Source organism: Eleutherodactylus coqui, chromosome 1 (genome assembly GCF_035609145.1).
Source record: "Eleutherodactylus coqui strain aEleCoq1 chromosome 1, aEleCoq1.hap1, whole genome shotgun sequence".
In the NCBI taxonomy this organism is placed as follows: Eukaryota; Metazoa; Chordata; class Amphibia; order Anura; family Eleutherodactylidae; genus Eleutherodactylus; species Eleutherodactylus coqui.
In genome coordinates this window covers 34,260,641-34,285,030 of record NC_089837.1, presented here as the reverse complement: position 1 = coordinate 34,285,030, position 24,390 = coordinate 34,260,641, and the positions used below count along the sequence as shown (strand labels likewise).

Below are 24,390 nucleotides of genomic sequence, written 5' to 3'. Positions count from 1 at the left end.
TGTACCCATTGTGCTCCCATACAGTAATAGTTCCCCTATTGTTCTCCCAAACAGCACTAGTTCCCCCATTGTGCTCCCTTTTAGTAAGAGCACCCCCACTGCACCCTCATACAGTAATAATGCCCCCATTTTGTCCCTTATGCCCTCCATGACTCCTTCCTGGTCAAAACAAATCAGCACCTCCATAACCTGTAGCCACTTACAAGAAGCTTCCTGTCCGCAGGGGCCGATACTCCTGTGGAACAATTTCATCATCCAGTGAGATCTCCACCCTGACGAACTGCTGCGGTTCTGAAGACCAAAGTAGGTCCAACGCTCTACTAGATGGGGGTCTCTAATAAAGTGGCCATTCATGATATATACTGTACGCCTGTACATGTTCTTTCTCCTCTCTATTCTGGGCAGAGCCGGCTTATCCCCCCTCCATCCCTCTCATCTTCTGAGAATCCGCTGGTGACCAGCGCTGTTCTTTGAAGCACGATTGTTCCTCGAATACTAAGTGAAGAACCATAATTTCACCTGTCAAACGCCTGCAAAATTCACGATTCTTTTTGTCAGCTCTCAGCATCCAGCCGGAGAGGCAGAAAGCTAATAATTTCAGCTGTTTAACTACAGCTTTTACCTGCGCTGACAACCGCTGATTATCAGCCTCCTTCTAAAGGACTTGGCCTCTGGGAAGCCGTACACGGCGAGACCTTGTAGATAATGGCCCTCAGTCACCAGCGGGGACTTCGGCGTAAACTTCTGCTCAGCTGCGCATCGCTGCAAACAAGTCCCAAAACTTTTGTGTCGCCGTCATGAAAAAGTCCGTAAACTTGGGCTGTTTTTAGGATGTTTTTAAAACTTTTTTGGAAAAATTGCCCCATATTGGAGCGCCCTCCGGCGGCAAACTCGTGGCCATTACAGCCCTTTAATGGGATCTATGAGAAAATCGATGCGATTTGCTTGCGAGTACAATGCATTTTTTATCTTAGGGCTTCTTCACACAAGCGTATGCAGAATAACACGCGCCGCAGCGCATGAATGAGGTTGGATGAGGTATGTTTGCAAGCGTGTCTGCGCATTGTACTGTATTTTTGCGCACGCAGGGCCGGTTCACCTTTTCCGTGGATTAAAAGGCTATTAGGTTAAGGAGATCCAGGTGTTTTGGTTTTTTTTGCAGTTTTGCGCAGTTTTTTTTACCCATCCCCTTGCATATTTGCACTCCTTCCATAGACTTCTATGGGGGCCTTTGCTGCACAGAAAGAAAGAGCAGGTCCTACTTTTTTTTCTACGCACGCGGACTGATATCGCTATGCACAAAACTCGCACTGGAAAGTTGCAGATCTCAGGATCGTACCCAACAAGCAATTTTTAAGGGCATTTCCCCTTTAAGAGTGAATTTCTACTGCAATAACCGTGCCATGTGTTGCGGCACATTACAGTAAAATATACATTTTGTTTTGTCCAATCGCCTTGGCGCAGCCATGTGGTGCGGACCCTGCGAACATTCCTCTCTGAGTCTCTACCTCCCTCCGGGAAGATTCCATTCCACTGAAACATTCCTTCCTCCATACAATGTAACACCCAAATCTAAGCCCTATAACCGGCCCTTTAATCGACATGCTGCAGCCGCAGAGCATCGCTCTCACCATCTGCAGGGCAGCCTGTTGACCATTGATCATATTATTAGTTTGTCAGTGTTGCAAGGTCATGTGATGACGGTCGGCTTTGTATATTTCGCCTACCTGCACTACCTGTTGGCAGGTGTCTCCGAGTACGTAGAAGTGGGGGGAGGGGGATTTACGAGTATGTACTCTGATGAGCGGAGTGTCCTGATACGAGGCAGTGTGGCCCCCCGGCTCCTGCGGGGGGGAAAGCTGATCTTCATTGAAAGGGCTGCTCATGAATGATGCATCTCCGCTTGACAATACTAAAAGCATGGCGTTCACAAGATCCTGCTCACAGGTAACCGTAAGTGGCAGATCGCCCTCCAAGAACAAATGGAGAAGCCTCCTATAATGGAAGTCAAAGCCGTCGCAATGCTTTTACCATACGGATCACTGGTGACGGCCTGGCTGCGCTAAATTGGTCTTTTGTTGCCGTCATGGGAAACCGTTAAAGACCTGGAAGGCTCCATAGAAAGCCGTGACAGCTGCGGCATAGTATGCATATACAGCATTGTTTTTCCTGGTTCATGAATAGAATGACAGAACTGCAGTAAAGACTGACACAGATTGATTGGTAAGAGAGAGGAAGCAGGACAATTCAGCACTATATACCAGAGTAAATCCACATGGCCACTACTGCAGCTTACGGTGGGACCATCACCCAGCTTTTCCAGACTCCTGAAAGGCAAATCTGGAATGCATTCTTGAAAACTGCAATATCCTTTTGAATGCCTCGTCCAGTCTTGTGGTAATACAACTTAATCATTATAGTATCAAACGTTCTGAAACTTTCTGATATGCTTTGTGCTTCAACTCCTTGTCATTTTCAATACTCCTCCTTGCTGTCAGGGAATAGAAACCTCTCTACTTACAAACCTAACCTGTCTTGCCGAATCGATACCGGTGCAGGCTTGTTAGTGTATCAGCCATCAGCTGTAAGGGTTTCTAGCCTCATAATACATATATATATATATGTATATGTGTATGTATGTATATGTATGTATGTGTATATATATATATATATACATACATACATACATACATACATACATACATACATACATACATACATACATACACACACACACATATGGTATGTGACAGCAAGCAGAGATCTTGAAAATAGTAAGGATTTGGAGAGAGGGTTTTCATAATACAACACTTTTACTGTCTAAAGCAGAATACTCCCTTTAAATCGCTGCTCAGATTATTCACTGATTCATTTTCAAAATCTCTGTTTGCTCTTGGTGAATAGAAACCATCTAAAGACTAATAGTCTATCTTAACGATTTCCAAATAAAGCAGTTGCAAGGCCTGTAACATTGTAGAAACAGCTCTCTGTTATAAAAATGTTTCTATTCACTGATAGCAAGCAGAGAACTTGCAAATGGTGGGAATTGGCACACAAGCTATAATAGAGTCTTAATAATACTACATTTAAACTTCTTTCTGCATGAACCAGAATATCCCTTAATTCTGCGCTCAAGTTATCCACTGAACCTTTTTCAAAATCTCTGCTAGCTGCTGGTGAATAGAAAGCTTCGAGAAACTACTATCCATCTTTACCACATCCAAGTACAACAGCTGCAGGGCTTGTTGCAATGTATCAGAGCTGCTAACAACCCATACAGCTCTGTATGTAAACAAAAATGTGTCAATTTGTTTATTTATTGAACTTTTTTCAAAGTCTCTGTTTGCTGTTGGTAAATAGAAATGTTCTTAATGGCCTCCAGTATTCTTTCCATGTGCAAATAAAACAGTTGCAGGGCTTCTGTGTGTGTACATATATATATATATATATAGGATTTAAGGCTCTAGATGGAAACAAGAATGTTGGTATTCACTGATAGCAAGCAGAGATCTTGAAACTGGTAGAAATTGGGGCTCAAACTATATTAGGAAGTGTTAATACCACAATGCTTAAGCTTCATCTTCATGACCAGAATATCCTTTTTTCTGCACATGACCAACAGCGGGCCACCGCGGTCGTCCGCAATACAGCACAGCAAGGTCGCCGGCCGGGCTCACAGCCGGAGTCCGTTCCGGTGTCCCACATGTAGAATTCGGTCCGCCCGTGTGCGGCTCTTGATTATTGCGCAGACCGCTCCGGCTGATAGTTATCACTTCTTGCCCCAGATTCATCTTTTGTTCCACCGTTTTCACTGCGGTTGGCGGCATAAGAAGTTGTGTTTTGGTGTCGGATAATCCCTACCCTACACGGCTAAATCAAAGAACTCTTTAGCAGCAGAGGCGCAAGAAACACACAAAGCACGGGGAGGAATTAAAGCCGCAGTCACAAGGAGTCCCTTTATGTCTGATCTCCTTGAGCGGATTAATAGAGCGGCTCGGTTTAAGCGCCGGCGCTTTGACTTTGTGACTATGTAATTGTCTGCGTGTCCTTTGACTCTCCTAATTGAGATAAACTTTGGACTCATTAATGGGGAGGGGAGAGGGAGCCACACACTGGTAGAGATGCATAAGTCATAACGCCCCTTCTGTACGGCAGGTGTATGAGAGTGAAGATTATGGGAAAAGGGGCGACCTATTAATGTATGAGTTCAACCGGAGCTGAATGGCGTGGCCGCAGACCCAGGACATTGCTTCCTATTTATGTAAAACCTCTTATCTGCTGCAGCTTTAACGTGTAAACACAAGAGGCTGACTAAGGAGAGCAATAGCAGGATGGGGGAGGGGGCGGTCATATATATTCAAGGCGAGTGCTTTTATGTTGCTAGTAGTTTACATGTTAAGGACTTGACCTAAAATTCTACCTGCCAATCCACTACCTTCCATGTTCTGCTTTATCTAGAGAAGACTCACCTAAACTAATTAGGGAGAATGCAGGGTCTACTGCAAAGCATCGTGGTCCAGAATATTTAGGGTTATTATTTAAATGAATCTATGCTGATTGCATAGATAGAGATGAGATAGATATGTAGATATGAGATAGATAGATATGAGATAGATAGATATGAGATAGATAGGTAGATAGATAGATAGATAGATAGATAGATATGAGATTGATAGATATGAGATTGATAGATATGACATGGATAGATATGACATGGATAGATATGACATGGATAGATATGACATGGATAGATATGACATGGATAGATATGACATGGATAGATATGACATGGATAGATATGACATGGATAGATATGACATGGATATGAGATAGATTAGAGATAGATAGATATGAGATAGATAGGTAGATAGATAGATAGATAGATAGATAGATAGATAGATAGATATGAGATTGATAGATATGACATGGATAGATATGACATGGATAGATATGACATGGATAGATATGACATGGATATGAGATAGATTAGAGATAGATAGATATGAGAAAGATATGAGATAGATAAATAGATATGAGATAGATAGATATGAAGTAGATATGAGATAGATATGTAGATAGATATGAGATGGATAGATATGAGAAAGATATGAGATGGATAGATATGAGATAGATAGACATGGGATAGATAGATATGAAATAGTTATGAGATAGATATGGAATAGATATGTAGATAGATATGAGATAGATTAGATAGATATGAGATGGATAGATATGACATGGATAGATATGACATGGATAGATATGACATGGATAGATATGACATGGATAGATATGACATGGGTATGAGATAGATTAGAGATAGATAGATATGAGAAAGATATGAGATAGATAGATAGATAGATATGAAGTAGATATGAGATAGCTATGTAGATAGATATGAGATGGATAGATATGAGATGGATAGATATGAGATGGATAGATATGAGATGGATAGATATGAGATAGATAGATATGAAATAGTTATGAGATATGGAATAGATAGATAGATATGAGATAGATATGAGATAGATATGAGATGGATAGATATGAGATGGATAGATATGAGATGGATAGATATGATAGATAGATATGATAGATAGATATGAGATGGATAGATAGATATGAGAAAGATATGAGATGGATAGATATGAGATAGATCTAGAAATGCTCCTTAAAGGATAATCCATAATAGATGTAGGCACCATTTCTGGGACCTGCACCTATCTCTAATTCTGGCCCCCACTGCTCCTGGCCTGAGGTTATATTATGGTGTGAGGAACTCTGTTTCTAGGGCCGCCCTTCATATCTCCAAGGTGGCAACAGTAATTTTTTGACTACCCAATGCACACGGAGCTGGGATGGTGCATTGGTAGTCCAAGACATCACATACTTCTCTGTTTGGCCAGTACTGCTCATGTGAACAGTGCTGTCCAATCAGGAAGCAACATGCGGTGTCTGACTACCAGTGCATTCAACTAGTGACAGGAGCACCACAGCCATGGTGGAACAAACAAGAACAGGTGGATCCGTGGCAGAACAGAGAGAAGGTAATAATTCCCTGAGGCAAATTTTGTCCTAGGACCAAAGATCCTTTTTTTTGCCGGATTCACGAGTCTCTTTGCATGCGTTTTTGCTCACGTAATGCGCAGAAAATAGAATATGTCCGAACTTTGCCTATGTATTTTGGTCATTAAAAAAACCATGCAGCGTGGTGTATTCTCCTGCGCATTTTTGCAGGGAAAGAGAACTTTGTGAAGTCATGAAACTGGCTATTTCAATGGCTGAGAGCTTTGTTGCATATTTTTTGGGCAATGTTGCGTGGTCTGATGAGCCATGGTACCAGTTGTTTCAGGCCGATGGCAGGGCTCATGTGTGGCACAGACCCCATGAAGCCAGTGGTTTACAAGGCACTGTGCAGGCTGGTGGTGGCTCCGTACTCCTGTGGGGTGTACACATGGCATGGGTTGGGTCTACGGGTTTGCCTAAGCATATCATTGACTGGTGCTGCTATATTTCAATACTTGGTGGCCATTTGCAGCCCTTCATGGACTTCATGAACCCCCACAATGATGGGATATTCCAGCAGATAATGCTCTGTACCATCTGGCCAAAGTTGTCCAGAATTGGTTGGAGGAGCCTTCTAGGAAGTTCCTATGAATCAGCTGACCTGCCCCTTCACCCAACATGAGCCCAATCCAGCATTTATGGGATGTGGTGGAGAGGTCCATGCACTCCTGAGATCCCACACCTACAAATACCACGGAGCTATGGGGGCATCCAAAAGGTTCAACATCCTTCCAAACGTCTTCTGTCCACTCGTGGAATTGATACCACATTGGGCTGCTGCTCTTTGCCAGGCTAGAGAGGGTCCTACGTGGTATTAGTTCCTGTCCCATGACTTTTGGCACATCAATGTCAATTCATAGACAACTAACAAACAGCTTTGTTGCGCCAAATGTTGGTTTGGCGAATAACGCATCCGTATATATGTAAACCTCTTGTCTGTCGTCATGCCATGTGCAGTAATCCAATCTCCTAGTCCTCCCGAGGCGCCGATTGTCTTCTGTAGTTCGTGACCGCGTCTCTCTGTACTGAGGGGGAAAATGATTTCTCAAGGTAACAACTTTCATCTGATAAGATATTTTCCTCATTAGTCAGCGGTTTCGCTGTAATGTAACCCGCAGACCTCACGCAGGTTGGAGTCTCATCCCCATCTCTCAGCACTGATATTTGGCAGGACTCATTTGCAGGTTTTCTTCCTATTACATTTACCCCATACCTGCACAGCTGAGGCTTTGTTACATTGGTATCCAGTGTAGACAATGCACTCTGAGCTCAACAGATCAGCAGCAGCTGCACAAATCTGTCTTGTGGTTTGCTACAATGTATCAATCTGGAGCCCATGCTGTGCAGCTCACAGGCACCAGCGCTACATTGTCACCTCTGTGAAGGCTTTTCCTAGATCTCAGTGCTTGGTTCCAGGAACCGAAGTGACATTCTCCCCAGGATGTCAAATGTCCTGTAATGAGATCCAGCCGGTGGAATGTATAGAGGAGAGCTGGCAGCAAGCATCGCTCTCATTAATTATGCCAATAGAATGGTCATACGACACATCAATCCATATGTCAGGGTAATTATAGCATAAGGATCAGTAAAAGGCCCCGGAGAGGAATGGAACCCACCGTCTGATACATTTCATGATCTTTTCATGTTAGATTTACCCATAATGCCGGAAATTTAAAGTGTTGCATGATAGACAGACAGACAGACAGGCAGCTAGATAGATACTCTACAGAGATAGATATGTGACAGATAGATAGATATGAGAGAGAGATATGAGACAGATAGATAGATAAATAGATATGAGATAGATAGATAGATAGATAGATATGAGATAGATAGATAGTAGACATAGGTATGAGTGATAGATATATGAGACAAATAGATAGATATGAGCTAGATAGATATGAGCTAGATAGATAGGTATGAGAGAGAGATATGAGACAGATAGATAGATAGATAGATAGATAGGAGATAGATAGATAGGAGATAGATAGATAGGTATGAGAGAGAGCTATGAGACAGATAGATAGATAGATAGATAGATAGATAGATAGATAGATAGGAGATAGATAGATAGGTATGAGAGAGAGCTATGAGACAGATAGATAGATAAATAGATATTAGATAGATAGATAGATAGATAGATAGATAGATAGATAGATAGATAGTAAACATAGGTATGAGAGAGAGATATATGAGTGATAGATATGAGACAAATAGATAGATATGAGATAGATAGATATGAGCTAGATAGATAGGTATGAGAGAGATATGAGACAGATAGATAGATATGAGATAGATATGAGATAGATAGATAGGAGATGGATGGATAGATAGATAGATAGATAGATGATAGATAGGAGATAGATAGATAGATAGATATGTGATGGATGGATGGATGGATAGATAGATAGATAGATAGATAGATGGATGGATATGAGAGAGATGGATGGATATGAGAGAGATGGATAGATATGAGAGAGATGGATAGATATGAGAGAGATGGATAGATATGAGAGAGATGGATAGATATGAGAGAGATGGATAGATATGAGAGAGATGGATAGATATGAGAGAGATGGATAGATATGAGAGAGATGGATAGATATGAGAGAGATGGATAGATATGAGATGGATAGATGGATGGATATGAGATGGATAGATGGCTAGATATGAGATGGATAGATGGCTAGATATGAGATGGATAGATATGAGATGGATAGATATGAGATGGATAGATATGAGATGGATAGATATGAGATGGATAGATATGAGATGGTTAGATATGAGATGGTTAGATATGAGATGGATAGATATTAGATAGATAGATATGTTCAGACCTCTTGGGGTAAATCTATTAATGTTTACTGTATATGTATGTTTTCTGGCATACTAGGGTCGCAAATTATGACGCTATGCTTCTTAATACAATCGTTGCACTGACAACAATCTCAGGGACCATTCCCCATTATCTTTCCCTGCTGAAGGTTTGCGAAAATATATCCATTCTAGATAATCCTCTGTGAGCTAAACCATGGGCCACAAACAGTCTGAACTGCTAGTTTGTTACAATGTATCTGTGCAGGTAAAATGTGTCAACCTGGAGTCCAGACTATTTAGCTCACAGAGGATTATCGACTACCTACGCTAGATACAATTGTCCAATGTATCGGGTCTGTATAGGTGTAATGAATACTAACCAGAATGTTCCCATTTACTGACAGCAAGCTGTGATCTGGGAAAGTGGTGAGAAACTAGAAACCAGAAGAACGTTTTGTTATACGATGATTAAAGTCTAGTGGTTGGCCAGTCTATGGGCAGCCTTAGATATCAGAGGACCATCTTCTAATCAAGCTGGAGACCTCAGGGCCTGTAGAGGACTTCTGTCTGAGATCTAGCAGCCATATATCACCCTGGATGTCCAATCTTAGTGGGATTGAGTCTATTTATGAGTCTGATTTATATAGCACAGAGCAATACATCACATGGTATTGGGTTCTGTTTCCTTGGAGCTCACAGTCTCAGTTCACTTATTAGTATGTTTTTGGAGTGTGGGAGGAAACCAACACTGGCAGACCATACAAACTCCATGCAGATTGCATCCATAGTCACATTTGAACCAAGGACTACCATACTGCAAGACAACAGCACTAACCACTGAGCCACCATGTTGCCTGGTTGGAGTTTTGCAATAGATTCTATAGATGACATTGTGGCGAGCCTGTTTATAGGATGCCCAACATTGGACACCATGAACCTCTATTCTTGGTGGGTTTCTGCCCAGGCTTCAAAAACTCTGATCCAATCGCTGCTCAGTGGTAGAAGGAAAGTGTGCACTGGTTGCTGGTTTACATTCCTCTCTACTACCGTGTTTCCCTGATAAGACCTACCCCGATAATAAGCCATAACCTGACATCACTGAATGGCTGTGATCAGGGGCATAACTATAGGGGATGCAGGGGATGCGGTTGCACCCCGGCCCAGTAGCCTTAGGGGGCCCATTAGGCCTCTCCTCTCCATATAGGGAGCCTAGTCATATGAATAAAGCATTATAGTTGGGGGCCCTGTTACAGGTTTTGCATTGGGGCCCACGGGCTTCAAGTTACGCTTCTGGCTGTGATTGATTCATTGAGCGCTGGCTCTGGTTGGCTGAGCCAGTGGCGCTCGTGATCCAATCACAGCACTCGCTTGCTGGAGGCAGGGTATTCAAGGCCCCGTTACCAGGAAGAGAATGCTATCAGAGCAAAGGACACGGAACGCCATCGGCTAGGTAAGTATAAGACACCCTCGAAAATAAGACACTGTGTCTCTTTTGGGGCAAAAATAAATATAAGATAGTGTCTTATTTTTGGGGAAATGTGGTAGTAGTGGTACTATTAAGCCACCCATACACCTTCAAGAACTGGTAGATGAACGATCTTTAGTCCTATAGCTGCTTTCCCTAACTGCCCTTTACACATGAATTTTCGGCTTGGCTGAATATTCATGTGTTTAGGTAGTGAAACCACAGGAAGATGGCTCTGGTGTTGGCTTATGAACCAGCGGGTTCAGAAGACTCAACGCTAATGTACTGTATATGGGAACCCTTGTTCTTTCTATTCTAGGACCTCTTTTGAGGGGGGCAGCCTTCCTTTCGCCAGACTTTCTCCATTCCAAATTCATACTCAGAACTTACAACCTCACCCTCCATCATGCCAAACAAGTCTACTTCAATTCTCTCGTCTCCTCACTACCTCACAACTCTAAATGACTCTTTGACACTTTCCACTCCCTTCTCAGCCCAAAATTGCAGTTCCATCCCCAGTGATGGATCTCAGTGCTGAAGAGCTGGCTGCTTACTTCAAAAAGAAAATTGACGATATCCGGCAGGAAATAACTTCCCAATCCCAGACTAGTCCCGACCCTACTCTCATCAGTACTGCATCTAGTGCCTGCTCACTGTCTGTACTCAACAGAGGAAGAGGTCTCCAGATTGCTCTCCTCTGCTCACTCCTCTCACCTCCTCTGGTCCCTCTTCCCGGTGGTTATCTCCCACCTCACCACTGTATTCAACCTCTCTCTGACCTCTGGCATCTTCCCCTTCTCATTCAAACATGCCATCATATTCCCACTGCTAAAGAAACCGACTCTGAATTCAACTGATGCTTCCTACCGACCCATCTCCAACCCACTGTTCATCTCCAAACTACTAGAATGCCTTGTTTACTCCCACCTTGTAAGCTATCTTTTAGAAAACTCTCTTCTTGACCCCCTACAGTCCAGCTTCTGCCCTCTATACTCGACAGAAACCACACTGACTATAGTGTCAAATGACCTCCTAACGGCCAAATTGAGGGGTGACAACTGATTCTCCTCGACCTCTCTGCACCATATGACACTGTTGAGCACAAACTCCTCCTCAGTATGCTTCACTCCATCGGCCTGAAGGACACAGCACTCTCCTGGTTTTCTTCCTACTTATCTGACCACTCATTCACCGTCTCCTTTGCTGATTCTAACTCCCCTTCTCTTCCCCTTGCTGTTAGGGGGTCCCCCATGGCTCGGTCCTTGCCCCCCTCCCCTCCTCTTCCCTTTGTTGTTGGGGTCCCCCAGGGCTTGGTCCTCGGCCTCCTCCTCTTCTCCATCTACACAGCCCCCAATTGACAGACCATCTCTATGCTGACGACACCCAGCTATACACCTGACATCACAGAAACATTCCTCCAGAACACCATCGACTGTCTGTCCGCTGTCTCCAACACTATGTCCTCTCTCTACAAAACTGAACCTCTCTAAAACTGACCTTCTCCTGTTACTGCCCTCCACTAACCGACCTCATCCTGACATCTCCATCTCGGTGTGGGGCACCATAGCTCCCAGCACGCCCGCTGTCTTGGGTTTATATTCGACTCAGATCTCTCCTTTACCCCCTACATCCAATCTCTTGCCCAAACATGTCAGCTGCAGCTCAAGAACATCGCAAGAATACGTGCTTTTCTCGCCATGGACGCGCTAAAAACGCTCACTGTTGCCCTCATCCACTCCCGGCTCGATTATTGCAACTCGTTGCTGATCGGCCTCCCCTGCACCAGACTCTACCCTCTCCAATCCATCCTGAATGCGGCAGCCAGGCTCATCTTCCTGTCCAGCCGCTACTCGGACGCCTCTGCCCTGTGCCGGTCACTGCACTGGCTGCCCGTTAAATGCAGAATCAAATTCAAACTCACTACCTTCATACACAGCACCGCGCCCCCCTATATCGCTTCCCTCATCTCAATCCACCACCCAGCCCGTGCCCGCCACTCCGCTAATGAAATCAGACTAAATGCCCCTTTGGTTTGAACCTCTCATTCCCGCCTCCAAAATTTCTCCAGAGCAGCACCGGTCCTCTGGAACGCACTACCAAAAGCTATCCGGGCAATCCAGGACTCACAGAACTTCAGGCGTGCTCTAAAAACGCACCTCTTCAGGGAGGCATACCACATTCCCTAAACCAAACCCCTCTATACTCTGCCTGATAACATGCTCCCTGACCTACTGACTGCAATCCCTGCTAGCCACAATCAACCGCCCCCTGCAGTCATAGCGATTCAGCCACTATACGGCCCAATTTGACTATTGTCTATGTCGCCATACCATCTCCAGCCCCTTTATCTTCTGTATCACCCCATTATTTAAGCCCGTTGGAGCAGGACCCTCACCCCTACTGTCTCTATCAATCACTTCATGTAACCGTGGTCTTCATTTTATTTCCCCCTGTCTTGTAAGCGCTGCAGAATATGTTGGCGCTATATAAATAAAGATTATTATTATATCTTTCATCGTTTCGGAAAGTCCGTAGTGATAAAACACCATTCTGTTCAGCCTTTGTTCTGTTTTAACGACCATTTCCTACATACTCATTAGTGAGGCCCTAACAGGTTAAATTTAGGACTTTCTGGCGCCAAAACTATTCATTAACAGCAGATTATCTCTCGAATTTCCAGCTTCATTGTCATATCACCCCGTTTCCAGCTCCAGTCAATAATCTTATATGGTTTTAGGACCGCGGGTGGGGTGGTGGTCCTCTGATGAGATCAGCCTTACGGACTCTTCAGGTTGCATAGGCGGCAGGACTATGGGAGTTTGGGGCGGATAGGAATCCGGGAAGGTGGCATGCTGCCTTCCCGTGTTACAGTATCCTGGGCAGGCGGCCAGCTCCGAGCAGTAAATTATACAGTATATCTCCGCTAAAAATGCCATGTGATTTTCCACGCTCTCTATTGGGTTACATATGTGACACCTGCGCTCCTATGTATTCACATTCCGGGGGCCAGATGACAGGAGCGGGCATACAGCGAGCACCTACCAGAAACTGGACACAAACCTTCTGGAACCCCAACATGAAATCTGCAGCAGCCCCCCACCACCTATTCTGTGTGGTTTATAGTACTAATTTTCGCTTATGTTATATCCTGTAAGGGGGATGGAAAAGTTAACCCCGTGAACTTAGGAAAAGTGTCCCGTTGGATAGGGTAGAGTTAGGAAGACTGTGAAGAATGCTGTCTTTACGCGGAAAACCATTACTTGTTTTTTTTAGAGGTCGCTGGGGAGTGGCGTCACGTACAGGAGTATAGAGTAAGATGTTATAGATGGTGTCATTGGGGGGGATGCCTTTAATAATTGGTGTTTATTATACAAATGCCATGGTGTAATAGGATAGATGCCAAAGGGAGGGTTATTATGTAGCTGCGGAGGGTAATGGAGTACCATAACTCTATTGGGCGACTGATGGAGACATTATACTGTTCTGCTTATAGAGACTTTTTTAATTGGGGGGGGCGGACGTCTTTCCTGAGCTACATTTAACAGCAATTTGAAGATATGCTTTACAGCAGCCTCATGGGCCATTCAAGCAGGGGACCCGTTGACTTCTATAGGAGACTGTTCTAGACATGATCTGTGCGGGGGTCATTCTGCAGGGAGGTTGGAGTAAATAATTACAGCCTCTCTCCTATTGTGAATGGCGGGTCCTGTGTTATCTACATATAGGTGTTACCAAAGCCGCTGCATACTAACAGATTTGCATTGCAGAATCCGCTATCGGTGTCCGCAGCAAATACCGTTCATAGCATGCTATGGAAAACGCCTCTTCCTGCACACAAGCGGAAATCAATTGCGGTTTCTGCAAGCGGAGGAAAAATTGGGCTGCTCTATTTTTGCGCGGATTCTACACGATCGGCTTCCATTGAAGTCAGTGGAAACTGTCCAACTCGCTGCCCTTCCGCAGTTGACATTGTGGAAAGGTTGCAGATTCCTCATCATTGATGGTGTGGGAAAAATAGGCATTTTTTTAAAAAAATCGATACGGCGCATGTCTGATGGCGGCTCGCTGCGTCCAACCGCAGTGCAGAAAAGAAGAGAAAATACAGGTTCGCCAGCCACGGTCATTGCGCTGCAGGCTCCCGCATGCGGAATCCGACCCGTTCGTGTGCAGGCGGGCTTACAGTGTAATCTGCCTGTGATGTTAGTGAGACGACCGCTGTAAGGCTTCTCTACAGATCGGGAAGTATCAGCTTATTACGGGTGGTCCATGCAAAAGATGCCAGATTTTAGGATTTTATTTTTTTGAATACACAAAGGGACCAAAAATTTAAAAAAAAAATCACCCAAAAATTCTTTAAAAATGTGTTTAACAGAAAAAAGGGGTTTATATATTAGGTCGTTTTCTGATGACAGCTTCCTTTTAGCTGTGCAGTTGGATGTTTGTAACAGTCTCTGTTGTGGCCCGTGCAGATGTGTGTGCGCTCTTCAGCTCCGACCCAGTGACCAATGGGAGATGTACTTGTGTGTCTGCGGACCAATGAGAGGACACGTTGTAAAATCCCCGGGGTAGACCTACCTTTTTATAGGGGCTGTAGATGCAAAACAGTACATTTTAAATCAAAGATGCACTGGATCAATAAAAAGTATTTGCAGAAGTATTCACACCCTTTTAAGGTGGCCTTGTAGAACTGATACGAAGGGGTGGACATTTTGGATCATTTTGGGTGGACTAGTCCTTTAACACCGGGGTCATTATGATTTCCCATGTCTCTACGGCTGCACTGAGGTGAACTGTACAAAATCCCCCAGCACCTGCATGCAAATCCAGCATGAAAGCGGAGAACCGTGTAACACCTCAGAGAAAACGAAACCAACTGCAACCGGACGCTCCCGTCACCTGACCTGGATTGGTTGCCACTAATCACCAGACAATCGAAAGATGATGGGCAGTTCTGTAGGCTTCAGAGCTGAAATCTCCCAGTATCTCCTGCTTGTTCAGTGTCTGCTGTGGTGATTCATATTCTGGGAAGTCTTGTCTTTAGACCAAGTTCCGCACAGTCATCTAATGTTGGAACGTACTTACCGCACTCCTTGCAGTATAGAAGCTCACAACAAGCATACTGACTGTTTCCACTGACAAGCTGATGAATTGTGAGTGCAGCTCTGAAGTATAATACAGACTGAACAAGATAAGCAATGCGAGCAATTTGGAGAAATCGTACCCAGCGTGTTCTGATATTTTGACAGCAGCACCCTTCACTTCATTGGGACCACTGAAGTTAATGGGACCACCAAAACTGCCGAGGACTTGAACTCCACTATTTCCAGTGCTCCCATTGGAGTGAATGGCGCGGTGGCACACATGCACAACCACCGCTACCTAAATTTCGTCACCCACCATATCCGGACAATTTATCTAGATTGGTGGGGATCCCAGTTGCCAGACCCCAGTGATCGCCAAGTTATCCCCTATCCTGTAGTTAAGGGATAACTTGCCAAGTTAGGAATCCCCCTCGTTGGTTAGTGCCACTTGGCGACTTTGGACCGCATCATGTGACCAATGATTGCTGCTTAGGCCTGCGATGTCATTGAAGTCAATGGGGTGACGGTGGAAGTTAGACTGATGTCTGTGGTGGAAAAGTCGCATGTGACTAGTGACCAAAATCCAACCAATTTGGTCGCATGATGCAACGCAACACCACTGACGATCGTTAGATGCAATACTGCAGTGCAATCTTCATGTCACGTAACACGTAGGGCTAGCCTCCTGAGTATTCCTGATTTATGAATGGAATACCAGAAATACAGTAAAGACTGACACCTGGTATAGGAAGAGCAATAGGGGAGAGGAATAAAATTGCTACTTTTTAAAGGGGTTCTCCAGGAATAGAAAAATACATAGCAAACAGCGCCACCCCTGTCTATGTGTTGTGTCAGAGATTGCAGCTACATTGAATTGAATGTGGCTGAGCTGCAATACCACACCCAACCTGCGCAGAGCTATTTGCGCTGTTTTTGCAACCATCTGTTTCCAATTTTTTAAGGCGGTAGCTTTTCAATTCAGTGAAATCACGACCGTCACATGAGGTGGTGGGGGGGACGGGGGGCATGGGGATGGCTCCCAGTGACCGCAAGAATTCCGACGAGATTGCTGCATGATTTATTTCCCCGCTTATTGCGCTTTTGGATATTCCTAGAACTGTGGGCCGACCTGTTGCGCTGTTCCTTTAAGCGAAGTCATCCTTTCATATAATAAGTTGGTATTGATGCCATTTTATGCCTCCCTAGCTTGGCACAGCGCCAACTTGACGCTTGCTTCTAAGACTGTTTAATTAATGCTGCTGGAAGGCCGCCGCCGCGTCGTACCTGGAGCTGTGCGCAGTTCAGGAATAAAAGAATGAGTGATTTATTTAGCTACGGAGAGAAGCGTTTCTGCCCTACTTTGTGCCACCCCCTTTAATTAGCCTGCCCGCTCTGCATGATGTAACCGAACCTGGGCTATTGCATTACCAGCCTCCTCTCGAGCGGGACTCCCTAGGTGTACTAATTGCTAATTGCTGCGCGTTTGCTCTCTGCGGGGCCCGCGCTCCCCTCCGTTACGTGTTTTCTTTTCTGGAAATGAAAAAGCTCATTAAGGTTAAACACTCCTTTCACGCCAGCGGCTGCGCTATCAATAATAATTAGTGCCTTCTGCACACGGGGGACAGGCTCCTTTAAAATGGGCCGAGACGAGCGGCGGTGGACACTGGGGGGGGGGGGGGCGCTGACTCTCTGCGCTTTGCTCCAGACGCCGTTACATTTATTTATTTAAGAGGAAATGGGGAAAGTTTTGCAGAATTCCTTTAATCTGGTATATATAAATTGTAAATTGTCGCACTCGCCGTTATTGGCGATACTTGACGTTTTTACTCCACTCTCTTTTCTAAAAGTTGGTGAGGCTACAGAAAGACTGCCGTAAATTATCGCTTAAGTCTAGATAGATAGGAGATAGATAGATAGATAGGAGATAGATAGGAGATAGATAGATATGCGATAGATAGATAGATAGATAGATATGGGATAGATAGATATGCGATAGATAGATAGATAGATATGCGATAGATAGATATGCGATCGATAGATAGATATGCGATAGATAGATATGCGATAGATAGATAGATAGATAGATAAATAGATATGAGATAGATAGATACGGGAGATAGATAGATAGATAGATACGGGAGATAGATAGATAGATAGATACGGGAGATAGATAGATAGATAGATAGATACGGGAGATAGATGGATGGATAGATGGATAGATAAGAGATGGATAGATGGATAGATAGATAGATATGAGAGATAGGGGATGGATGGATAGATATATGGATAGATAAGAGATGGATAGATGGATAGATAAGAGATGGATAGATGGATAGATAGATAGATATGAGAGATAGGAGATGGATGGATGGATGGATGGATAGATGGATAGATAGATAGATATAAGAGATAGGAGATGGATGGATGGATGGATGGATAGATAAGAGATGGATAGATGGATGGATAGATAGATAGCTATGAGAGATAGGAGATGGATAGATGGATAGATGGATAGATGGATAGATGGATAGATAGATGGATAGATGGATAGATATGAGAGATGGATAGATGGATAGATGGATAGATATGAGAGATAGGAGATGGATAGATGGATAGATGGATAGATGGATAGATGGATAGATAAGAGATGGATAGATAAGAGATGGATAGATGGATAGATATATAGATATGAGAGATAGGAGATGGATAGATGGATAGATGGATGGATGGATAGATGGATAGATAGATAAATATGAGAGATAGGAGATGGATAGATGGATAGATAGATAGATATAAGAGATAGGAGATGGATGGATGGATAGATAGATATGAGATAGATAGATGATAGATAGATAGATATGTGATAGATAGATATGAGATAGAGAAATATAATATAATGATAGATCTTGCTATCAATGCAGAATTAGACGCCAGATGTTGGTAAGCGATGCACATTTGATGGCCGTGGTGGAGCAAGAGCTTTCTAGGGCTGCTGATGTCGCCACTCCCGCCTGGACCCCCTCCCCCAACGGGTGACACTGCATTGTCCTTGCATGAACCATCACTTTTCTCTATATACCCTCCAGCTATTATGTTCATATTATATCTATACAGAGCGGCAGAGATGAAGACGTCATGTCAGACAGAGATACTGCTCTCCCATTGGCTGCTCTTAAATATGGATAATGGGGTGAGGGGGCTATGTGGGGATGGGTATTGTTATTGCAAGATCATATGACATATATCACATACCTCCTGCTGCCCATTATCAGGGTATTACAAGTCACAGGTAAATTGTGTGGCCGCAGATGATTTGTAATACATTCCCTGGCTGCTGCAGAACCTCTTTATGAGAGTATGCATCCTGCCACCCATTAGAAAAGATTCTGAGGCTAACATGGGCTGGTACCCACTCAGTAGGTTGCATCAACTATCTATAGGGTACCTCCAATTTCTGCCCCCACACATGTCCCTTAGCAATAGTGCCCTGACGTAGTGCTCCCTGAATGTGTCCCTTATTATTAGCATTCCTATTAATCCCCATCAGTAATACTGTCCCCACATGTGTTTCTCTCTAATAGTGCCCCTCATTTGTGTCCCCCAGTAATAGTGCCCCTGCATGTGCCCCTTAAAAATAATGCCCATCACATATACCCTCAGCAATAGTGCGCCTCATATGTGCTCTTTAGTAACAGTGCTCCCACGTGTGTCCCTCAGTAATAGTGCCCACACGTGTGCCCCTTAGTAATAATGCCCCTGTATGTACCTTGCAGTAATAGTGCCTCCACATGCGCACCTCCATAATAATGCCCTTTATGTGCATCTCAGTCTTAATGCTCCCACATGTGTCCCTTAGTAATAGTGCCCCCACATGTACCTTTCCCTAACAGTGCCTCCACATGTGCTCCTCAGTAACCCCCACATGTACGCCTTAGTAATAGTGCCCCTGCATGTGCCCCTCAATAACAATGCCCTCTCATGTGTTCTTCAGTAATAGTGCCCCACACATGTCCCTCAGTAATAGTGCCCTCACATGTACCCTGTGGTCCCTTCCAACTCTACCATTCTATGATCTCTCTGTAATAGTGCCTCCAAATGTGCTTCTCAATAGCTCCATGTACCCCTCAGTTATAGTTCCCCTCACTTGTATCTCTCAGTAATAGTGCCCCCACATGTGAACCTCACTAATACTGTCCGCTACATCTGCCCTTCAGTAATGGTGCCCCACATGTGCCCACCAATAGTAGTGCCCCAGAATGTCCCCTTCCATGCAGTAAAAAAATCCTATACTCTCCTCTCTCGCTCGCCGCCACACCTGTCCGCACCTCTACTGTCCCCACTTATTTCCCAGTATTGGGATCACTTGATCCTGCTACTCAGAAGTGAGTGAGGAAACCATAGCAGCAGTGAGGCGAGAGAGGAGAGTATGAGACCTGTGTCCTCCCTTCCAGGACGGAAGAACAGGAGGCTAACAGAGGTGACTAATACTGCTAGTCCTGCTCACAGGGTCACTAGAATTACTGGGGCGACTGTGGGGGTCACTATTGCTACTTGGGCCACTAATTTAGTCACTTTTACTAATGGAGCCACTATGGGTCTCACAATTACTACTAGGCCTGCTAACAGAAGTGACTAATACTACTAGGCCTGCTAACAGTGTCACTATTACTATTTGGGCCATTGTGGGGGTCACTATTATCAATGGGCCCACTAACATGGTCACTATTACCACTGGGGGTTGCTAATAGGAGCACTATTATTACGTGGGCCGCTAATGGGGAGTAATATTACTACTAGGTCAACTAATGGGGACACTATTATTAATGAGCCTACTAGGAGGATCACTATTACTATAGGGGCCACTATTAGTACTGGGGCTGTTAACCCGGGACAATATTACTACTAGAGTCACTAGTGGGGTCACTATTACTATTGATTCTACCAAGGGGGGCACTAATAATCGTTGGGACAACAGTGGTAACCCTATGCATAAATATTATCACAGCTGGCATCGGGGGATAGGTCTGCAGGGCAAGGGGGGTACAGCAGGGCACAGCATTAGGTAGTGGAAACCTCCTGGTCGTAGACCCCAAAGGGTACATGCTATGCCTCTGGGGGTACCACACTGTGCTCATGCCCTGCTTTAGGGCAATACCGTATAGCCTTATGGGTAATTCTCCTGCAGGGTAATTTGCCCCCTTTGCCCTGGCTGTACGGGTGATTCTATAGAAGAGGCCGCGCAGCTGTTTTTGCCCCCTTGGCTCTATGTATTTTGGGAAAATATAGGCTAATCCACTACAACAGCGGCTTCAGACATTGTGCCCACTGTTTGTATTGTCTGTAGGCTTCTTGGCACTGCCCAACCCTTCAGGCAGCACTGAAATAAACCACCGGCCTGTCCAAAAATAGCCAGACGCAGCAGGATTTCCTGAGCTTCCGCCGCTCCTTCCTTTTCCCTTCAATCACGGCTCGTCTTCCTCCAGACCACATCTTCCCCATCACAGCCACCCCGCCCTGCTGAGGTCTTGGCACCCAGCTCGCCGCACGCTGCCGGGTTATGTAATGTGCTGGCACAGCCCAGGCCTCATCTGATGCTTTCTCACAAGCTGCTTCAAGTGGCTGTAGGATCCCAGAAGACGGAGAAGAGAAGATGGCGAGCGAGACCAATAAGGATCACTCCACTCATCATCACCCGACTGAACCGCCATGTGCCAGCGGCAGCTCATTAACTCCTTATTACAATTGTGCCCAGCTCATACACTTACACCAGCATGTAGCAGAGCTGACTTTGTTATTTAGCTGTTTCTTTTCCAAAATGAGATACATGTGCAGAAAAAAGTCGGATCCGAGCTGCTGAAGGTTCCATCTATGATTTACCCCAGTTTCTGCAAATCTATCAGACAGCCACGCCCCCTAATGTTGGGATCCACTCACCTTTGAAAAAGTGTCAGGGCCAGATTAAGGCTGCCCACAATATATAGCAGCTATCCCCCCCCGCCCCCACCACCACCCCCCACAACAGTTGGAACAGTTATTTTGCCATGCTCTTCTTGGGCAAAAACTTCAAAAAGCGAAAGAGGAAGGTTTTAGTGCGTGCCCCATTTACACTAAGCCACACCCTTTTTAGCCCCTCACTGTAATAGTGCCTGTTAGTAACCACCCCACAATAATAGTGCCCCTCAGGGACCACCCTCACAGTACTGTTATATTTTTAAATAAGTGAGATACCTGCTCTGCATAGTAACAGTGATTATACTGCAGTTACCTCCACTAATCACAGATGGCGTCATTTCTGATTAGTGCCGCTTTTTCCCTTTTGTTCTCTATCTGGGCCCAGACTGCCATGATTACTTCTCCTGGCCACAACTTCTTTTTGCAGAAGTTAATACAGAGAAATCTTTGGCTGTCTGCTTTCCCATCACCCTCCCTACATTTCCCACACTTTTACACAATACATTTTAGCCTAGATAGCAATTAGGTCCCACACCATGAGTGCTGCTTTTAGTGCCCCCCGCACAGTAAAAGTGCCCTGTTTTATGCCCCATCAGTAATAAGAATGCCTTTTCTGATCCCTTGATAAATAATGCTCCCTCTCGGTCTCCAGAATTAATAATGCCACCTTTTCTGTCCCCACAGTTAATAGTGCCCCATTTCTGCCTGTAGAATTAATATTGCCCCCTTATACATTAATAATGCCTCTTGATGCCCCTTTATACATTAACAGTGCCCCTCAGAACTCCCTTATACAATAATAGTGCCCCTTACATAGTAATAGTGCCCCCCCGTATATACGGTAGTAATAGTGCCCATCAGCGCCTCCTCAAACAGTAGTAGTGCCCCACAGCACCCCCTCATAAAGTAGTAGTGCCCCACAACGCCCCTTCATATAGTAATAGTGACCCTCAGGGTCCCCTCATATAATAATAGCACTCCTCAGTGCCAGTGTAAAAAAAAAATTAAAAACTGCATACTCACCTTCTTGTTCCCGAAGCTGCTCCACACTGCGTCTTATTACTCCCGGGTGACATGTACATGCTGGCCATGACCGCTACACCCAATCCTTGGTCTCAGTGTCTGAGGCTGAGGATAGGCCAGCGCCGGTCACATACCCAGAAGTAGGAAGATGCTCAGAGTGGCTTCGGGGAACAAGAAGGCGAGTATGTAGATTTGTTCTTATTTCCACTGGTGCAGAAAGGGACCCATGAGGAACCCATGTTGAGGGGCCCCCACCCAGCCTGCCAGAGAATGGGTAGTCAGGGGCCCCCCTGAAGGGCGGATAATGTGGAGCCTGGAGCAACTGCTTGAAGTGCACCATTGGCGTAAACAATCAAAAAGTTGCAATGTGCCAAGTTTGCGGCTTTTAGATACTAGAATTGACTTATGCCGGTCTAAATAAAGTCAGTGCTGGAGTGAAGGGTGCTGAATAGTGCCAGCCTCCTTATACATAGCACCCCGCACCATGTCCGAAACAGCATGGGTTTCATCTATGAATGACTGGAATAACTTGTACAAAATGCAGCAGGCCGTGCCCGTCCACGACCCCTGTTACTAGGCTCCACCCACCTCTTAAAAATTGCGGGGGGGGGGCGTAAACTCTCAAGAAGTCAACATTTTGGCATTTTCATAATAGTGGCACGAGCCAGATAAACAATGTGCCCCATTGTGTCAGATGAAGGCTGCCCCTCAGAGATCTGTGGATGTTACAGAAGTAGCAACTCATTTGCTTTCTTTCGCTCTTTGTTTTTTTTCTCTCTTTCTTTCTTTCTTTCTTTCCTTTTTCCTTCTTTCTTTCTTTTTTTTTCTTCTTCTTCTATCTCTTTCTTTTCTCTTTCATGTTTCTTTCTTTCTCTCTTTTTTCTTTTTCTCTCTCTTTTTTTTCTTTCTTTCTCTCTCTTTTTTTTCTTTCTTTCTCTTTTTTTCTCTTTCTTTCTTTTTTTTTCTTTTTTTTCTTTCTTTCTCTTTTTTTCTCTTTCTTTCTTTTTTTTTCTTTCTTTCTTTCTCTCTTTTTTTTTTTCTTTCTTTCTCTCTCTTTTTTTTCTTTCTTTCTTTCTCTCTCTTTTTTTTCTTTCTTTCTTTCTCTCTCTTTTTTTTCTTTCTTTCTTTCTCTCTCTTTTTTTTCTTTCTTTCTTTCTCTCTCTTTTTTTTCTTTCTTTCTTTCTCTCTCTTTTTTTTCTTTCTTTCTTTCTCTCTCTTTTTTTTCTTTCTTTCTTTCTCTCTCTTTTTTTTCTTTCTTTCTTTCTCTCTCTTTTTTTTCTTTCTTTCTTTCTCTCTCTTTTTTTTCTTTCTTTCTTTCTCTCTCTTTTTTTTCTTTCTCTCTCTTTTTTTTCTTTCTTTCTTTCTCTCTCTTTTTTTTCTTTCTTTCTTTCTCTCTCTTTTTTTTCTTTTTTTTTCTTTCTTTCTTCTCTTTTTTCTTTCTTTCTTTCTTTCTTTCTTTCTTTCTTTCTTTCTCTCTCCCTCTTTCTTTCTTTCTTTCTTTCGGCACGCCGTATGAATACACCTAATAGCTTTTCTTGCAGGTTATCGTTTTTGTGTCTCGCAGCACATTTCCAACAGCTTCTCCTTTAAACCCTCCTGAAAGTTCCAATGCTAACCTTGAAGCGGTGAATGTATTTGCCCCCCCATGCGCGCTGTGTGTAATGTATTCCGCAGGCGTCTCCCGGGTATTGCAGCAAGTGCTTTTAAAAGACAGAAACTTCCAGATTGGCATCTAATGAAATTTAGTATTTAAGTGCATTACTGTAAGTGTCTGTGTATGTGGGCGCCGCTGACACTTCTGTCTCATCACAGAGGGGGGATCTCTTACTGGCTGTCTAATCCGCAGTACCTGGAACTGGAAAAGAATTGCTAGCAGAGTCGTACCTGAGTCGTCACCCAGCTTTCCCGCACCCCCTCGACCATTTTCATCTTAATGTCAGATCCATTCCGGATTTTTCCGATGGGGATCTGACCGTTTAATCCACG

At 44.2% G+C, this 24,390-nt stretch overlaps 1 protein-coding gene across 9 annotated transcripts in view; it reads left to right on the top strand.

The window, feature by feature from the left end:
- NCOA1 (nuclear receptor coactivator 1) overlaps positions 1-24,390 on the top strand; it is a 559,390-nt gene that overhangs the window by 449,412 nt on the left and 85,588 nt on the right. The window lies entirely within an intron of this gene.